Source organism: Panthera tigris, chromosome C1, assembly GCF_018350195.1.
Source record: "Panthera tigris isolate Pti1 chromosome C1, P.tigris_Pti1_mat1.1, whole genome shotgun sequence".
Classification (NCBI taxonomy): Eukaryota; Metazoa; Chordata; class Mammalia; order Carnivora; family Felidae; genus Panthera; species Panthera tigris.
Genome location: NC_056667.1, coordinates 90,540,043 through 90,561,538, shown reverse-complemented (window position 1 = coordinate 90,561,538; position 21,496 = coordinate 90,540,043). Strand labels below are relative to the sequence as shown.

Here is a 21,496-nt window from a genome sequence, read left to right as displayed (position 1 = left end):
CGGAATCCACTTAAAACTGTGCACTTTCTGCAACTTTTCTTGCTACTTGAAAGGTACTCAATTCCCCAAATAACAATTGAAAACAAACCCTCATTTACTCAACATATAATCAATTGATGTTAACCATGGGTGTGCTCACAGTTCCTTTTCGGTCATGGGTTATTTCACTGCAATGTATTTTTGATTTAGAATTCACTGCCATTGTCTCTGGTTTTCTAAGAAAGCTGTCCTGAATACAGAGTTATTTTCCTTGTATAACATAACACATGCCTCATGTTTTCTGTTGAGTCATTTGCTCTGCCAGTCCCAGATTTTAATCAATCTTAAAAGAGTGCTCAACTTAATCTTGTGCAAATGTGATACACTTTTTTTTTTTTTACCAAAATATTTAGGAGAGGTTCAGCCACAGCCACCTGGCAGAGGGGAATCTGTAGCACAGTCCTTGAGCTATTTGTTTCTAGCCATCCTTACAGCTACCTCAACATATAGAAGTGGACCAAAATTGAGCAACAACACTTAAATCTTCTTAATGAAAATTGTTTGATGTATGTTGCAAATCCCATTGTCCCTCAAACAAGCAACCTGATCATACAATATCCCAATTAAGACAACGACCACATATATTCATTATTACACTAAGCAACCATTGGGGTCAATTCTTCATTTTAGTTTTGTAGGTTTTCCTTTAAGTTTGAATTTTGGAGAAAATACACAGATAACAAAGCTTGCTAAGAATTGTTACGTTAAACACACATAATAAGACTCTGAGCTTTAAGGGGCACCTGGGTGGCTCAGTCGTTTAAGCATCCACCTCTTGATTTTAGCTCAGGTCATGATCTCATGATTTCCTGAGTTCAATCCCCTCATCAAGCTCTGTGTTAATAGCGTGGAGCCTGCTTGGGATTCTCTCTCTCTCCCTCTCTCTCTCCCCTTGCCCCCCAACTTGCACTCTCTCTGTCTCTCTCAAAATAAATAAATAAACTTAAAAAAAGATTCTGAGTTTTAAAATGATGTTAAAAAATGAAGAAAATATCTTTAGAGTAGGGAATTTATGACATTTACTTGAAAACCCAGAGAACATTTTTATTTACTTCATAGAATTTCTATAGCACTGTTTTATATATGATAAAATATTAGTGAGTCATAAAACACATCTAGTAAGTGTTGATCAGAATTTTAATATCTGAAATATAAAGGAAAATATAAAATTGGTTTGTATATAGTATGGCATTTTGTGAATTTTTATTTCCATTAAGTGCATATTTATGTTTATATGCATTACTGAGTCTTAATGTAAAATGCATTACAGTTAATCTTAGATTAAAAAAATGTGAAAGCTTGTGCTCTAGGGCCCTTCATCAAATCATCTAACATTCACATTGACATTGGGAAAGAGCACAGACAAGCAGACCAGCTTAATTATTATGCTTACTAAGTCAAAGGGTTGATTGAGTCTTCTATACCAGTATAAAATACAAGCTTTGTGAAATCCACAACCTTATAGAAATGAAAATACATTTTCATTTCTTAATGGGCTCTTCAAAGAGAAGCATGCACTTTGCAATTCGTAGCTTATTCCCAAGGGTGGGTATCAATCCATGTTCATATCTTTGGGCAGGAAAATATATGGCACTCTCTGGAGTGTATCTGGTAAGGGTTAGAAAAAAACCTTGAATTAAGTGTGTGAGCAAAGGTGAGGCTCCTGTTTGGACACTGTAGTCTCAAAGTGGAGTCTTGGCATTCTGGTCTATCAGACAGACATCACCAGATATACTGCTTCTGGAGGCCAAATTAGACTAATTCCTTCATAGTGCTTCTAGTCAGAAATTCTTTTTTTTCTTTTTTTAATATAATTTATTGTCAAGTTAGCTAACATACAGCATATACAGTGTGCTCTTGGTTTTGGGGGTAGATTCCTGTGATTCGTCACTTACATACAACACCCAGTGCTCATCCCGACAAGTGCCCTCCTCAATGCCCATCTCCCATTTTCCCCTCCCCCCACTTCAACCCTCAGTTTGTTCTCTGTATTTAAGAGTCTCTTATGGTTTGCCTCCCTCTCTGTTTGTAACTATTTTTTCTCCTTCCCTTCCCCCATGGTCTTTTGTTAAGTTTCTCAAGTTCCACATATGAGTGAAAACATATGATATCTGTCTTTCTCTTCTAGTCAGAAAGTTTTGAAAAGACAGCCAAGGTAAACAAGCAGAAAAATGCACACTGAAGGAAATGGAGATAATTCAGGAAATAGAAAAGGATATTAAAATGAGCAGATTCATCTACTCAGAGATTCAAGAACATTTTATATTCATAAAACAAGAACAAAATATTTTGAGAGAATAAAAATCAAAACAATAATTTGTTATTGTCAAATTTGTTTAAAGATCAATTGAAAATAAATGTCTCAAAAAATATCATAAGGCAAAAAGACAAAATAATGGAATATATGTCTAAAAAATAAAAAAGATAAAAACATACCTATAAAAGCAATTCAGGTGGTTCAATTTCCTGGAAGAATGAGTGAAAAACAGGAAGGAGGATTTACTAAAGAAAGAATTGAGGAATCTTTCCCACAAGAAGGATATGAGTCTTTGGATTATAAAGATCCACCAAGTGCCTAGCATAATGGATGAATAAAAGAACCATCTCAATACATAGTCATAAAATTTCAGAACTCTAAGAATAAAGAGAGTAAACCCTAAAATTCTAAAATGTGGTAGAATATATTATTATTCCTATTTATTCACTGTCGCTCTGTATAAGGCCCATCCCTCAGACCCTTCCCTGGGGCTCCTTCCCATGTGATGGATATGGGATGCTGGAGAAGGAAGACTTTTGGAGGCAATGATTCCTGCTCCATTGGTGTCAGGTTTGGACATGTGACTGGTTTCAATGTGAATGGTAATAACGCTAGTAGGAGCTTGAAATGTCAACATTTTTTGGTTCTATCATAGTTCCTTTCTCTTGTCAAAAGTTGAGCATTCTCTGCTAGGGACGACTTCTGGAGTCTAGATCCCATACTTAGAAGACAAATGAGGCCAAAATAGAGATACCCACAGTTAACATGTGACAAGCTACTGACATTTTGGCACTGCATATACCGTAGCCTAACTTATTGACACCAAATACAAGAGAGAGAGAAATATGTCAAGAAAACATGTATGCCTTTCAGCAGCCCTGGGTCTAACTGTACCTTTAGAATTGTAAACAAAATTATTTTTAGCTTAGAATTTTATGTTCAACCTACTGATCAGAGTGAGGGTAGAAGAGAGAAGTTTTTAATCACTCAAGACTCTTTTTATTTGTAAGTTACTTGCAGCTATACTCTAGCAAAATGAAGATAAAACAAAAATTACAAAGACATGGGATTCAAAACAAAAATCACAAAGACATGGGTTTCGGGCATCTGTGGGTCCAACCTAGGAAAACAATGAAGAGAAGCCCTAAGAGTGGGGTTGGGCATGTGGGAAAAGAGATTAATCAGCATGATAAATGTGAGGATATGGTGAAGAAAAACAGACAAGCAGTGCAAAAACAAAGCAAATAAAAACTCACAAGATCTAATGCACAGTGTGGTGACTATAGTTAATAAGACTGGACTGTAAACTCAAAAGTTGCTAAGAGAGTAGATCTTAAAAGTTCTTATCACAAGAAATGAACAGACTCTTAACTATAGAAAACAAACTGATGGTTATCAGAGGGAAGTGGGGGGATAGGTTAAATAGATGATGAGGATTAAGGAGTTCACTTGTCATGATAAGCACTGAGAGATATATGGAAGTGTTGAGTCACTATATTGTGCACCTGAAACTAATATAACATTGTGTATTAACTAACTGGAATTAAAATAATGACTTAAAAAATAAAAAATAAAAAAGTTCTGGTTGTAAGAAAAACAGTATAAATATGTATGGTGATGGATGTTAACTAGACTAAAACAAAAACTCACAAGAAAGATATGGGCTATTTATGAATCAATGTAAAATATGCCATGATTTTTCGGAGCTATGAGAATTGAAGAAAGAAGTTCTCTGACACTAACACTGATCTTTCTCCTTCAAGTGAATCAAGGATCATGCCATTGAACAATGGAGAAGGAAATAAAATTATAGCTCTATACTTGACCTGGTAGGGAGAAATGTTTATATTGTCATAAAATGTAAATTTGGTTTATTGGCTTTCAACTTAAAGGGTCAAGCTAAGAATATGGCATAGAAGACTTTGTTGTATTTGCAAGAAAGAATGAAAATGTCAACATTGTAAATGGGAACGTAAATAAAAGTATAGCTGACAGAAGGTGGATATGGAAAAAGAGGAAGATAAGGTAAAAGCAGTGAAGCTCCCATCTTACTAAGTGGGAAGGTTGAGAGATATTATCAACTTGGTCTCTATCTCACTCAGCTTGAGGGGGTGCAACACTGTGGTCTTGAAAGTTGGTTGACCAAAAATATATTATCTTTTAAAGATTACCATGTATGACTAGAAATAATCACCTACATGTCAAAAAATGGAAAGGAGAGAGGGTAAAAGCCAAATTATATACCTGAGTTATAACCCCATCTTTAAAACAAATAGCCAATAGATTTTGCCTAAAATTGATAAGTCAAATAAACAGAAGTGTAACTAAACCTAGAACTATGGAGAAAACTGCTGGAAGTAAGTCAGAAACAAAGTTTTTAAAGTTGCCTCTCAGACAGGAGAGAAGAGAGGAATAGAACAGGAGGCCGCTTTTCATGGCTCTTCTGTACTCTTTTACTCGTTAACATGTGCATGTAGCATTCTGCTAAAAATGAAACTTAAAAAAGATAGGGGTGAGGGGGATAAAGGTCTGAACTAGGGTAAAAAGTCACTAGAAGTTTAGGGGCACAGGAGTAACAGAATGAAAGCAAGGCTTAGAACCATTAAAATGGCAGCTATCATGAACAGAAGTGAGACTGAGGAAGAATATCTAGAAACCTGCCTTAGATGAATTGTTTCCCACTGGGGCAATTTTGCCTCCCAGGGGGACATGTGGCAGTGTCTGGAAATACTTTATTTGTCACAGTTGGGGGTGTGTACTCCTGGAATCCAGTGGGTAGAGGCCAGGAATGATACTCAACACCCCCACAATGTACAGGACAGCCATTTCCAAGGAATTATCCGGCTCCAAATGCCAACAGCACCAAGGCTGAGAAACCCTGGTTTTGGCTCAGGTCATGATCTTGTGGTTCATGAGATCGAGCCGTGCTTTGGGCTCTGTGCTGATGGCATGGAGACTGCTTGGGATTCTCTCTCCCTCTCTCTCTTTTCCTCCCCCCCCAAAATAAATAAATAAACTTAAAAAAAAAAAAAAAACCTCTGCTTTAGACTATGTACATTTGTTCAAATGTAAGGTAGAAAGTCATCAAAATAGGCAAATGGCAGTAAGAACTGAACAGAAGAAACATGAGGAAATGGCATTTGGAGCAACCTGGATGTGTTCCATGAAAATCAGAAACCCTTGCAAATACAGAGTGTGAACAATTACATTCCTTTTATCCACTTTAGTGAATTCCCTATTGTAGTACAGCACTGTATTTAACCTGAGAATTTTTAGTATATTCCAATTCAGATAAATACCATGACATCCTTAAGCCTCACTGTAAGGAGTATATGCAGTTCATTCCTGTCAGCTAATAAACTTAATGGTGATGTTAAGTACACACTTTGCTAATAAATGAGTATAGGTAATCCTTAAATTCCTTAGTTGAGAATCAATACAACTGAGTTATTTATAAGAGTTAATTCAGTAAAAATCTTCCTCCAAGGCATCTTGGATTCAGATACCTAGAGTAAAGGTATCTAGACACATAGATATCTAGATACATAAAGATCTATGAAAATGCTTAGTGATTTTTACCTTATTTCAGAAACAAATAATGTATAGAGTAGACCACCTTATCTGTGGTTTTGCTTTCTCAGGTTTCAGTTACCCTTGGCCAACTGCAGTCCATAAGCATCAGATGACCTCTTCCTTCTGACATATCATCAGGTCAATAGTAGCCTAACACTATGCCACAATGCCTGCATCATTCACCTCACTTCATCTCATCATGTAGGCATTTTGTCATCTCATATCATGACAAGAAGAAGGGTGTCTACAGTACCATAAGCCATTTTGAGAGAGAGAGAAGGAGGGAGAGACCACATTCATATAACTTTTATTATGGTATACTATTATAATTATTCTTTTATTTTGAGTTATTGTCAATCTCTTATGGTGACTATGAATTAAACTTTATCATAGGTATAATACAGATAGGAAAAAACATTGGGTTTGATACTGTCTGTGGTTTCAGGTATCCACTGAAGGTCTTGGAACATAACCCCCACAGATAAGGGACTCCAGTATCTTTCTTATCAGATGAGTTGCTGACTACAGTTGAATGGGGGAAAAGGGGTATCCATAGGGAATGGGCAGTCATTTGTTTTTCCCTAAATCAATCTCCCTACCAACGTGCTACTCTATAAGCCATTAGTTTCTTTGCAAGAAGACTTGACTTTATAATCAAAAGCTGTCACTTTCCCATGCCAGAGAAAGTTCTTTGAGGGTAGGAACCTTGCCTTACTCAACTTCCTTTCCCTCTCAGTGCCCAGCCTTGAAAATAGACGGTCCTCAATAAGTAGTTATTGATTTGTACTGAATTGGTGAATTCAATTTCAAACTGCCCCCAGCAAGAATCTGTACTTGTCAACACTAAAATTACTTATGATCCTATGAAGAACATAACCAACTGACAAAGTTATGAATCTTTCCCAAACTGGCCTTAGAACTTCTTGTGATTCTCACCATGCATGTTGTAAATGAGTTTGGAATTTGCATGCCAAGTTGAAATATGGTGACCTAGAGAATGTCTATGATTGATCTCATTCAAGCAAATTTACTCATTGTCCCCCAATACCTCACTATAATTAGACACTGGCTTTTTGTTTCAAATTATGTAATGGTTTTTCATAGGAGACATCTGTCTTGTAACTTGCCTGATTCTCTTAGGAAAAAAAAAAAAAAAAAAAAGAAAACAAACTGAAAGGAAAGGGAAAAACAATACCTTAGTGACATTAATTATACCAGCATGTTTTCCAGTGCTTTGAAAGGGGGATTCTGAGCATTGACTACCATTGAAATGAAGCCTAAAGGGTGCACTACAGTTCTGAAAACCCCACTTAATGTTCTTATCGCTCCAAGAAATCTAGTCATATCCTGATGGCTACCTAGCGTGACAATCAATTTCTCCTATTAAGTTGCCCAAGGCAGTAGCCTGGTGTGTGCTAGTGCCAGGATCCCTCTGCAGGTTGTTGAATTCCGTAATGCCTCTTGCTTTCCAACAAAAATTGAGCAGGATATAACATACCAGTAGGTAAAGGTCCTTCCAACCCCAGGATAGACTTGAAAAGAAACCTTACACTCTGATTGCAGTATTGTTGTACTTCATTCATCCCAATAAACTGCTGCTTCTTGTGTTTGGAGTTTTTATGAAGCATCCAAGAAGAATTACTATGTTGAGGTCTGCTGGGCAAGTACAGCTTAGTTGTGAAATTCAGAAAGCACTAGCTTAATTTGAAGCTAGTAGTATAAGTGCTCTTGAATACTTTATAGTATTTGAGCATTCATACATTCATCAATCAAACATTGATCAAATAAATAAATAAAATATTTATAATGCAAAAATCAGGGTAGATCAACATTTTAAAGTTCATTCATTCATTCATTCATTCAAGCAACCACTATTAAGTAACTATTATATATCAGGTATGGTACTAAATTCTATGAATATGGCTGAATTATCCTTGCCCTTGAAAAATGTATAGGCTGATATTTCACCCTCAACTCTGAACTTGCTTTAAAATTACCAGAGCAATTAAAAAACAACCTGTGTACTTCATCTCCAAAGGTAGGTCCCAAACACTGGCACTGCTTTTTTTTTTAATATCATTTTAATTTGTTTAATATATTTTCAAGTGCTTTTTTTTGGGAAAGCATCCATCATCTCTTAACCATGTGAAACTTAGTCGCTTGAAGGGGAACTGGCTCAAATTTACTTCCATTTCACCTATATCTTAGAAGTCTCTAATTGTTAGAAATATTAAATATAAAATTAAAAACAAAAGAATCTTACAAAACAGAATATGCAAATACATTTAAATGATTGACTTTAATATTTATATTTTTCAAGAATATCTGCAGTAGAATATAATGGTAGAATTATAGCATTAGAATATAATGAATAAGAATAGAATAAGTAAACAGCATTTAGAATCACATATTTGGCTTTGAGTCAGTCAGCCATTAATTATTGGCAATAAAAGTTCAAGCTAGTTTAATAATTTCTGTAAGGATTTAAACATTGGCATTTAAACACCCCAGCAGAGAACGAAATCCTTGCTCTAATAGGTGAACTACACAAACAAACAGGAGATCATAGTATAGAGTAGTAAGTGCTATCACAGGCATAGACAGGGTGCTTCTGGAGCACTTTGGGAGGCTGTAAAGATCAGCCTTGCAGGGATGGGGTGGTGGTCAGGGAAAGCTTTATCAATAAAAATAGATTAAAGCTTCTAAAGAAGAGGAAAAGTCCTTCTAAGAAGGGTCAGAGGAGGGAGACAAGAAAGCAAAGAAATGAGAAAATAAGCAAGAAGAGGGTCACCTGGGTGGCTTAGTCGGTTGGGTGGCCAGCTTCGGCCCAGGTCATGATCTCACCGTCCGTGGGTTCGAGCCCCGCATCGGGCTCTGTGCTAACAGCTCAGAGCCTGGAGCCTGCTTTGGATTCTGTGTACCCCCCTCTCTCTGCCCCTGCCCCACTCGTGCTCTATCTTGCTCTGTCTCTCAAAAATAAATAAAAGTAAATGTTAAAAAAATTTTTTTAATAAAGAAAATAAGAAAATAAGCAAGAAGACATGCATATTTTAGCATATTTTTGAACAAAATATCCAGCTAAATTGATGGATTCTGCAGTGGAAATTCATGGAATTCAGCTCAAGCATCAGTAGTGTATCCCTACACAAGTCACTAAACTTTTTTGATCCTTTATTCATTTATAACTTGAGGACAATGATAGATACCTGACAGGGTTATTATAAGGAACAGAAAATGTAGCATGAAACACTCAATAAATGCCATCATTAAGCAGATAGAGATGATTCAAAAACAAATACTATTCAAATATTGTTGTAGTGATTGGATTAAAATTATAGTTTGTTAGTTTAGAAGACTGAAATCTCGGGGTACCTGGGAGGCTCGGTCGGTTGAGTGTCCGACTTCAGTTCAGGTCATGATCATGTGGTTTGCGGGTTTGAGCTGCACGTTGGGCTCTGGGCTGACTCAGTGCCTGGAGCTTGCGTCAGATTCTGTGTGTGTCTCTGCCTCTCTGCCCCTCTCCCACTTGTGCTCTCCCTCTCTCTCAAAGATAAATAAACATTAAACAAAAAGAAGACAACAACAGAAATCTCAAGATCAAATAAAACAATCTTGACATACTTTTCTCCAGTGAAATATAGTACATATTACTTTTTAAGCTACATTAATCCTGAACAGGACTCAATTTTCCTCTTCCAATAGTGATATTGACTAGTGTAATGCACTGATTAATCAAGATCAGAAAATTCTGAAGGAATTAGAATGGAATTTAAATGCTATACAGAAATGGAATTCTAAAACTCAAATCTCTCTTCCAGCACTGAGAATAAACATTCAATGTGACACTGAAGTATTTCGATGCTTAAGATTTGCTTATCTATCTTAGGACGGTGGGCAAGAATAAAGAGCTATGATTGTTGTCTCATTTTATTTCACTGCTCTAAACAAGAATTTCTTAAACATCTCACACTACTTCACCAGATGGGTATGGTCTTCCTTAAAATCCAGACAGCTATAAAACTTTACTTTCTAGGTAGCAAATGTGTTGGAGCATTATTAAAAGGTGTTGGGCATGGCATATAATTTTTCAGGCAAAGCAAAGTGTTATGGGTCATATTTTGTTGTCAAAGAAACACTGGCCCAATTCTTTACTTCTTCCTTGCCCCTAGCAACAAACAAAAAAACAAACAGATGAAAACAAACAAACAATATGACAGGATATTCAATTGATCTATTACTGAAAAAGAGAAACACCAATCCCTTTCAATCAGGGCTTTGAAATTGGTATTTCTAAAGAATCACACAAGTCTTTCTGTATTCTAGGCTACGCTATATCCAACCCTAGAAATAAGTAAGTAAATAAATAGATAAGAATAAAGGGGAAAAGGAACAAAATAGAAAATGGAAAAGACTTCTAGAATAGTGAATTATGAGGAAATTTTAAGGTGCTATGGAAAAAAAATGCAGTATGGCTGGATATATCTCAGTAAATCTATGGAGCACACCTACTTTTATTCTTTGATACATAACACATTATGGCTTACAAGTGAAGTATAATTTCAATTCCTACTCCTGAGCCATTATGATGTTCTTGGGGACCAGTTAATTTATTACTGAGCTTTCGTATACCAATCTCATACCAGTCTGGAAACAGAAAAGTCCTCTCTTCTGAATAAGGTGATTTCTGTAGAAACACAGCTGTTCTCAAAAGTTCACAGCACATAGATCGCAGGACACTACCAAGTTCTCTACTTTAGAGTTTCCAAGAAAAATTATTTTCACATACCACAAACATTCTATCAAGTACCTATTGCTTTTTAAAATGCTAGGTTTTTTTTTTTCAAGTATCAATTAGTGAATTTATGTTTATGAGAGTCCCTAGTGAGAGGATATGGGAAAAGCAGTCTACAATTTAAGGCAAACCCTTTTCAGATTGGTTTCACAAAAATTCCTTTTCTCTTAAGACAAATTATAAAAACAAAGCCAATGGATGCCACATTCTGAGAATGGCTGAACCAAATGACTGGTCACTTTTTTTTTTTTTCCTAGTAACAGTATAGTTAAGTATATGTTAAGTCTTGGATTCTAGAATTTTGACTTCATGAATTATGCCATAGTATACAAGTTAAACATAAGAAGTTTAAACCAGACTGCCGAGATTTTTGCTAATTTTGTGGCTTTGGGCAATGACATAACTTTTCTATGCTCTACCCTCTTCATTTGAAAAATGGGACACTACCTAATTATGGAGTTGCTATGAGTTAGCACACCTAGAAGTTCTTATAATAGTGCCTCACACATAGTAGGCACTCATTAGAAGTTAGTTTTTAATATATTATTGCAGTCTCCAAGAATTCGCTTGGCAGAGTACAGGTTTTGGAATTAGGGATGAATCCCACCCTAGTCATTCATCAGCTTTGTGATGACAGACAAAACTATTTGACCTCTCTGAGTCTCCATGTTCTCAAGAGTAAAATAAGGACAATAATACCTACCTCATACTGGTTTGAGGATTAAACAAGCAACAAGCAATATGCTTGCTATATAGTCAAGTGGCTATCTGAAAAGCATACAACAACTAAAGCAAATAAATAGCATATATACTAGATTGTCAAGTTGGTAAAGGAAGGAAAGAAAAAGACTGAAGAATAAGTTAAACATTTGGTTCTAAAGACTCCTGGATCTCTCATCTACCATGTCCCCTCCTTTCCCCACTTCCCCAAGAAAATCCAGGCTATTGATAAAAGTATTTCTATGCCCCAAAGTGAATGTGATACTTGAAAATCAGTCAGGAGTATTGCCAGCCTTTGGCAATCATACTGAATCGGACAAGGTTAATCATGGTCACTTTAGAGCCTCCAGAAATACCGTGGGCCTTCAGAGGGTGGGTGGTCAGTCATGTCTATGAGGGTCAGGGAAATGGAGTTTAGAGTGATAGATGCAGCAGGTGTGTAGTGACTAATGCTGGGAACTGCAGCACTCACAGAGCCCCACGGAAGCTTGGCAAAGAACAGCGGGAGAGCCTCTAGGCCTCTGCCGGGCCACTCAATGGCAGACCAACGCAAGCCACTGAGACTCAAAAACAATCCAGTGTCTTTGAAGCAGCCAGACACCTTGAGGGAAGAAAAACCTTAATCCCAAGTCTTAAATCTCCTTTCCGTGCCTTCTGCCAATGATTTTGAGAAGATGGTGAAAGGCCAGTGGGGAGGAGAAATAGATGTTTCTAAGTCCAAGACTCAGAGCTGGTACAGAATGATTAGAGAAAATTAGGAAGTGTTTAGTTAAACGTGTACATAATGAGAAAAAAAATTTAAATACTTGCTGAGCATTTTAAAACATCAATAACTCAGCCATTTATATTTTTAAATATTAAAAAGGGCACAGAGTGTGGTATTGATTTGAAATACAGGAATGTCATGCTAAAAAAATGTATCTGGTTTTGAACTGACAAAATAAGACCGATCAATCTGGTTTTATTCACATACTAAGGGCTACATTTCAACATAATGAAATTTTGCCTTATTAAAATGTAGGTTAGGATACTCAATATTTGTATGGTACAACAAGTAATAATGGCCCCATTATTAACCTCCTATTCTTTAAAAAGTTCCAAAAAAAGAAATAGGAATTGAGAGCCTAGATGTATCTATAATATGACAAACAGTTGCCTATTATCTTATTTTGGGGTCAGCAATGGTAACTCAATAAATTGTAATGTGTTTTATAAACCTGACCTATAATTGCTGTTTTAAAACAAAACATAAATAATACCAAATGGTACATCCAATTAATTCATTTCCAACTGGTTTTGATTATCAGCACCAATAATTATGTTCAGTTTGTATCTGGTTATTAGCCTTAATGATACTATATCTGACATTTAAGTAATTACTTTTTTACCAACATCATCAGTAACAATAATTTTTTGCTTGTAATTAGTTGATTTGTCATTCATTAAGGCTGCTAAATTATCCTATTAAATCATCATCCACAAGATGATCATAAAGATAAAAAAATATTGCATGGGTACTGAAACCTGTCACTCACTTGAACTTTGAAGTATGACGTAGACTTGGCCTAAGAAAAAAAGAAATAATTTATTGATCTTCTTTAGGCTCTAATACGCCCTTTAACCTCACTTCCTTTACGGCTTAAAGTATATTTTTTAAGTAAAAAACCTAAATAGCAAAACACTTTGAAAATAATTTTCTTAATTTTCTTAAAAAGCAGATGTGATGGTCTTTTTGAAGTGTAAACTCACTATGCTACAGCCACCAGTTATTCAAACACTAATTTAGGTGTTGCTATGGAAGTATTTTATAGATATGATTAAAACCCATAATCAATTTGACTTTTAAGTAAGGAAGATCACCCTAGATAGTCTGGATAGGCCTAATTCAATCAGCTTAAAGGCTATAAGAGCAGAGGCAAGGCTTTCCTGAAGAAGAAATTGTGACTATGGAAAGCAGCCTCAGAACATGCTTGAGAGTTCAAGCCTACCCTTCCTGATAGTCTACCTTACAATTTTGGACTTGCCTAGCCAGCCTCCATAGTCACGTAAACCAATTCTTTGCAATACTTTTCTTTTCTTTTTTTTTTTTTTTTATATGAAATTTATTGTCAAATTGGTTTTCATAGCACTGGGTGTTGTATGCAATACTTTTCTAAATACAGAGGCACCTGAGTGGCTCAATTAGTTAAGCATCCAACTCCTGGTTTTGGCTCAGGTCATGATCTCATGCTTTCCTGAGTTTGAGCCCCACACCTGCCAGCACAGATCCTGCTTGGTATTCTATGTCTCCCTCTCTCTCTTCCTCCCCTCTACTCATGCTTTCTCTCTCTCAAAAATTAATAACCAAACCTTAAAAAAATTTTTAAAATACTTTTCTAAATATATATCTCCTACTAGTTCTGCTTCTCTGGTTGGACTCTGATACAGCACGCTAGCACGAGGTGGCTTGGGTGTTGTATCAGACAGAAGAGATAGATAGTAGAAAGTACTCCTTGACCTAAAATGGATAGCTTACCATTTAAAATTTCATTAATGGATAGCCATTCACTTCTTTGTGTGATCCCATAAAAATGTAGATGTTTCTAGAAGGGGTAGCAGCATAAATATTCCTATTAAGACCTTCCCCTTTAAAGGTCCTCAATTCCCATGTGAGGCACTAAGAGGATAGAACCCATAAGTTGTAAACATCAGGGGAGGAGTAAGCAGCAAATGGAAGTGTTGCTACCTCATAGCTTGGCCAAGGGCCAGTCTTGTCAGAACTAGTATTGATCCATTTAAGTTACTGTAGATTTCTGCTCCGTTATAAACTTGCCTTCTCCCAGGCAGGCAAGACCTTAAAGAAATGTACACGCATTAGGATTCCATTATCAAAAGAACAGTCACACCATGTTTCAAGAAACTCTGGAAGAAATCTGGAAAGAACACAAATACATGGAGAGTAAATAACATGCTACTAAATAATGAATGAATAAACCAAGAGATCAAGGAAAAAATTTAAAAAATACATGGAGGGACAGTGCTCACCAAGGCCGATGCCTGGCCCTCTAGCAAGACCAAGCCCCACTGCATTTTATTTTATTTCGTTCATGGTTTTGCATAGACTAAAGTTTTGTGGGTTAGGTTCAACTATGGACCTCCTTAAAGAGGACCCATTTTTTTTTTCTTTCCAAAATGACAGCTTCCAGCCATGCACTAGTGTTAGATTTGCACTGGTTGATGCTGAGAGATAGCAAGCATTTCAGCTCCTATAATTACAGAACTTATGTGGTAAGGAGGATAAGAGATGACTTCAGAGAAAATAAGAAGGTAAAGGATCCTGTAGAAATTCAAACCCTAGTGAATAAAGTCAAAATAGGCCTCGGAATAATCCATTGCAGGTCCACATTGGCCAACTGTATTTGACTGACAAGTTTATGAATGAGAATCAAGAGAAGTCCAGGACTTAGGGAGCTGGCACCAGGCACCTCCAACAGCTGTAGACCACCTTCAGCATTCATTCTCTGCTTGGGATGGGGGCTCTCAACAGAACACAAGTAGTCTCTTACATCATCTTAAAACAGCTTCTTGCTCTGCTGTAGGAGCAGCTCAGTCAGATTTCCATTCTTCTGCAGCCTTAGTGGAAAAGGATGGCTCTCTCTTGGTTTGAGTATTAGAATGAAGACCTGAAGCTCACTCAGAATAATTCTGTGTATTATTGTGTCACTCCTCTTTTATATCTCATCATCACCTGTTTAGAGCACTCCCACACTTTGTTTTTGCTTCATTGACAGTAAACAGAACTGTCTCTCTAAAAACAAACAAACAAACAAACAAACAAACAAAAAAACATGGATACAAGTGAAAATGAAAACACAATGGTCCAAAACCTTTGAGACACAGCAAAAGCTATTCTAAGAGGGAAGATTAGAGCATTATAGGCCTATCTGAAGAAGCAAGAAAAATCTCGAATAAACAACATAACCTTACGCATAAAGGACCCAGAAAAAGTAAAACAAACAAAGCCCAGGGCTAGTAGAAGGAAGGAAATAATAAAGATTAGGGAAGAAATAAATGAAATAAAAACTAGAAAAACAATGAAACCTGGATCTGGTTCTATGAAAAGACAAACAAAATTAATAAACCCTTTAGTCAGTCTCATCAAAAACAGAGAGCGAGAAAGATACAAAGGATAATATGAAAATATTACAAAAAAATTGTATGTCAACAATTTGGACAACCTAGAAGAAATGGATAAATGCCTAAAAACATATAATCTTCCAAAACTGAAACAGGAAGAAATAGAAAATTAGAACAGACTGATTACTAGCAATTAAATTGAATTGGTAATTAAAAAAAACTCCCAACAAATAAAAGTCTAAGACCAGGTGGCTTCACAGATGCATTCTATTAACATTTAAAGAGTTAATACCTATTTTTCTCAAGCTGTTCCCAAAAAGAAGAGGAAGGAAATCTTCCAAATTTATTCTATTAAGTCCGCATTACCCTGATACCTAAAACCAGATAAAGACACCACAATAAAAGAAAAATACAGGCCAATATCTCTGATGAACACAGATTCTAAAATCCTCAACAAAATAGTAGAAAGCCAAATCCAACAATACATAAAAAAATCATTCACCACAATCAAGTGGGATTCATTCCAGGAATACAAGTGTGGTTCAATATTTGCAAATCAATCAACATGATACCTCACATTAACAAGAGAAAATATAAAAACTATGTGATCATTTTAATAGATGCAGAAAAAGCATTTGACAAATTACAACATCCATTCATGATAAAAACTTTCAAAAAAGTAGGTTTAGAGGAAACATACTGCAACATAATAAAGGCCATATATGAAAAACTCACAGTTAACATCATATTCAATGGTGAAAAATTGAGAGGTTTTCCTCTAAAATGAGGAATAAGACAAGTCCACTTTCACTACTTTTATTCAAAATAGTAGTGGAAGTCCTAACGTCAGCAATCAGAAAAGAAATAGACATCCAAATTGGTAAGAAAGAAGTAAAACTTCCACTATTTGCAGAGGACATGGTACTCTATGTTGAAAACCCAAAAGACTCCACCAAAAAGCTATGGTAACTCATAAATGAAGTAAGTAAAGTTGCAGGATAAAAAATTAATATCCAGAAATTGGTTGTATTTCTATACACCAATAATGAAGCAGAAAGAGAAATTAAGAAAACAATCCCACTTACAATTGCACCAAAAATAATAAAATACTTAGGAAGAAACTTAACCAAGAAGACAAAAAAGATCTGTCTTCTGAAGACTATAAAACATTGATGAAAAAAGTTCTAGATGACACAAACAAATGGAAAGATATTCTATGCTCATGGATTGGGAGAATAAATGTTGTTAAAATGACAATATTACCCAAAGCAATCTACAGATTTAATGAAATCCCTATCAAATTATCAACACTTTTCATAGAACTAGAACCAATAATGCTAAAAGTTGAATAGAATCACAAAAGACTCTGAATAACCAAAGCAATCTTGGGAAAGAACAACAAAGCTAAAGGTATCACAATCCAAGATTTCAAGATATACTACAATGCTATAGTAATCACAATGGTGTGGTAATGGCACAAAAACAGACACATAGATACATGGAACAGAATAGAGGGTCCAGAAGTAAGCCCACACTTATATGGTCAATTAATCTACAACAAAGGAGGCAAGAAATATACAATGGAGACAAGACAGTCTCAACTGATACTGGGAAAACTGGAAAGCTACATGCAAAAGAATGAAACTGAACCACTTTCTTACACCATATACAAAAATAAATTCATAACAGACTAAATACCTAAATGTGAGACCTGAAACTATAAAACTCCTAGAAGAAACCAGGCAGCAGTTTGTTTGACATAGGCCATGGAAACATTTTTCTAGATATGTCTCCTGAGGAAAGGGAAACAAAAGCAAAATTAAACTATTAGGAATATACTAAAATGAAAAGCTTTCGTACAGCAAAGGAAACCATCAACAAAACAAAAAGGCAACCTACTAAATTGAAGAATATATTTGCAAATGATATATCCAATAAGGGGTTAATAACAAAAATTTGTAAAGAACTTACACAACTCAACACCACAAAAAACAAATAATTCAATTAAAAATGTGCAGAAGCCCTGAACAGACATTTTTCCAAAGAAGATATACACATGAGTTTCTTAGGAGCCAAACTTAGGAGTTTCCTCAAAAAATTAAAAATAGAATTATTGGACAATCCAGTAATTCCACTATGGGGTACTTACCCAAAGAAAATGAACACTTAATTCAAAAAGATATATGTGGGTGCCTAGATGGCTCACTTGGTTAGGCACCCAACTCTTGATTTTGGCTCAGGTCATGATTTCACTGTTCGTGGGTTTGAGCCCCATGTTGGGCTCTATGCTAACAGCTCAGCGCCTGCTTGGGATTCTCTCTCCCTCTTCCCTGCCCCTCCCCCACTCTTTCTCCTCTCTCTCTCAAAATAAACATTTTTTAAAAAAGATATATGCTCCCCTATGTTTATCGCAGCATTATTACAAGAGCCAAGATATAGAAGCAACCAAGGGGATCCATTGATAGATGCATGCATAAAAAAGATGTGAGATACACACACACACACACACACACACACACACACACACACACACACTATGGAATATCACTCTGCCATAGAAAAAGAATGAAATCTTGCCATTTGCAACAACACGGGTGGATCTAGAGGGTATAATGTTAACTGAAATGAGTCAGTCAGAGAAAGACAAATACCATATGATTTCACTCATATGAGGAATTTAAGAAACAAATGAACAAAGAAAACAAACAAAAAAACAGACTCAAATACAGAGGACAAATTGTGGTTGCCAGAGGGGAGGAAGGTGGGAGGATAGGTGAAAGGATAGCAGAGTACACTTATCTTGTTGAGCACTGAGAAATATATAGAATTTTTGAATTATATTGTATACCTGAAACTAACACTATATATTAATTATGCTTTAATTTAAAAATCTCTAAAAATACTCTATAAAAATACCCACTCAAGCAAACAGTTTGATACACAGACTACAGAATCAAAGAATATATATCTAGATTAAACTCTTTTAAATGGATAGTTTTGGGGCGCCTGGGTGGCTCAGTCGGTTAAACATCTGACTTCGGCTCAGGTCACGATCTCTCACTCCGTGGGTTCGAGCCCCACGTCGGGCTCTGTGCTGACAGCTCAGAGCCTGGAGCCTGTTTCAGATTCTGTGTCTCCCTCTCTCTCTGACCCTCCCCCGTTCATGCTCTGTCTCTCCCTGTCTCAAAAATAAATAAACGTTAAAAAATAAATAAATAAATAAATAAATGGATAGTTTCATTTTTGCTATACCAACAAATGTGGGTATGGGTTTGGTAGGGAAAAAAAAAAAAGGCAGCCTACATAATGGAGGACTTCATGATGGTTTCAGTAAATTTTGGACTATCAAAAACATGATGCATATTTAAAATTGGTTAATTTGATCAATTTTTTTTAGATATTTAAGATATTTCTATAGATTTTGTTTCTCGTCATTTCTATGATCAGCCCTCTATGGTTGAGCAAATGACAGACCTGTCCCAAGATTGGAGGATTCAGTTAAATAGTAGAGAGATCAAAGACCTTGCTATAGATTTGGGGGAAAAAATTATACCATGTGCTTGTGCTTATGTCCACCCAGGATGCCATTCAAAAGAGAATGATTTTAAAATAGATTTACCACTGGGTTTATTTTGTTGACCTTGGGAAATGTCACCTCCATTTCATTCCACCTCTATTTTCCTCAAAGGAGCAGAGCTGCTCACGAGCAGGTGAAGGCAGAAACACTGGCCAAGTTAAAGTAAAGATATTGCAAGTTTCTACACAGAGAGAAACATTTTCAGCTATCCAGAATGTTAACAAGGAATAGGACTTGTGTATCAGAAAAGTACTCTCCTGAGCATAGTGTCTTAGTTTATAGATTAGTGACTACTTCATTATAAACACAAATTTAGAGCTTTCTGAAATTATTTATGTTAGAGTCTAGTACTGAAGTCTTTTTTTTTCCTTGACATTATTCTAAAATGGAAGGGAGAACATTACCCATGATTTCCTATGATAATTTTGGACTTCCACTCAAGAGAAGGAAAGAAAAGCAAGCAGAAGCAACATTTGAGAACTGTCTTCCTCATTTCAGACTGCGACTACATGAATAATCTTCTATTTTCACAGTAAAGCTCCCATTAGTTATACTGTGAAATTGCAGGCTACTTTTTCTCCAGAGATCTCAAAGTTCTTTTCTGGTATCAATTTGTCAATAGCCCAATGCCTCTGATTGTATGGAGCCCACAAGAATCTGAGAAAGCCTTTCATAGGCTTTATGACAACCAAGCTAAGGAGTATCAATAATGACTGCAAAGTTCTTTTGCCAAGTGCTTACTTAACTAACAAAAGACATTTCCATTAAAAGAAAAAAAGTATGGCTTTGAAAAAAATTGAAAACTCAAGGGCGACATATTTACATCCTTCTTAAATCTACTCAAGCTTTCATTCAAAGATTAAATTTACGCATGTTACACACTTACACAGTGCCTGGTAAAGTATACCCAATAAAATTCATTACTATTAACTTTACAAATATATGATAACCTAACATCTATTGTTTATTAGTTATTGTGACTTAGAAAAAGTCATTAACCTTTTCAGATCTCAGCTTTCTCATTTATAAAATGGGGCTTTGCCACCTACATATTAGGATTAACATTATTCAAGATGTATGAGATCATTTTTAAGTTGTTTTTAATGGAAATATGAATTTTTAGTATAATTAGCCTGGGATTTGAACTTTAAACACTTTAGAAATTCAACACAGATAATAATGAACTATATGTAATAGCATTATATATCACAAATATTTAATAAACTGGGAAAAATGTAACACTGATGTTCTACCATTTATGGCTAGATTCCTTCAGAATAAAGTTTTTCTTGGTGACCACGCATAAATTCATGTCACTTTAAGGATGGCTGTAGGCAGATTCATGGAGTTATGAAGATTTGTTCTGGAACATTCTGAAGCAAAATTTAAAAAGGCATTTAAGCAGTCTTATAAATGCTTCTAACTGGAAAACAATGGTAAAACCAATAGTCCAGTGTGCCAGCGAAAATGTCATATAGTCTTAAATGAGTATTTTGGGAGAAGAAGGAACATTGGGGTTTGGGCTAGGATTATGGAAGACCCTCTGAGCATCAGAACTTATAGACATAAGCCAGGTTAGGTTGCTTGTATTTGAATTCTGTGTTCACTGTGATCTTTCTGACTACTCCCACATCTGAACAAGGACACAAACCCATGATACTCAATGACAATAGCAGTGACTTTGATATGTAATCACCTATTGTTAGGAATTATTATATATCTCACTTATGTAAGTGTCATCTCTCCAGCAAAGCTTTTGGTATCAAAGGCCTAAGTCAAACCAAGGGTCTGGTATGTATTGAGTGACTTTTTCTTATACCATATTTTACAGGTTTCAAAGTTAATGATGTCAGTGAATCTTCACAAAAACCATGCAAAAGAACCCGGAGCTCTGAAAGGTTAAATAGGCAACTTGTCCAAAGTTACTGGGGTAGGCTTCAATAAATATTTATTGAATTGAATCTCCATATCATCTGTTAAGTACCATGATTTGTGATCACTGAGCTTGCAAATACATAATAAGAGTTATAGTGCCTTGTATGGCACTTTCCCCTGTTTTATATAGTACTTTGCATTTTATAAAGTGCCTTCACCCACATAATTGTGTTTAATGATTGATATCTTAGAGAGTGGGAGAACATGCCAAGTGTAAGAAATGATGTTCCAGTATTATGTGGTAGGAAACATAAGGACAGCTGAGCAGGATTTAGATTAATTCATGGATGGCACAGTCATAACATTTGTTACTGTTGAGATAGATCCACAAAAGGAAATTATTTGAAAGGAAAGCTAAAGACAGGGCTTTGCTTATCTCCTTAAGCTATAATGTCCTTCTCTTTCTTCCTCCATCTCAGAACAGCTTACTCTTCCTTCAAAGCTCAGCTTAAAGACCATCTCCTCTATGAAACTACCACTGAGTTCT

At 35.8% G+C, this 21,496-nt stretch overlaps 1 protein-coding gene and 1 pseudogene across 2 annotated transcripts in view; one reads left to right on the top strand and one right to left on the bottom strand.

The window, feature by feature from the left end:
- NTNG1 (netrin G1) overlaps nucleotides 1-21,496 on the bottom strand; it is a 344,789-nt gene that overhangs the window by 284,305 nt on the left and 38,988 nt on the right. The window lies entirely within an intron of this gene.
- On the top strand, nucleotides 14,483-15,077 carry LOC102955259 (annotated as a pseudogene).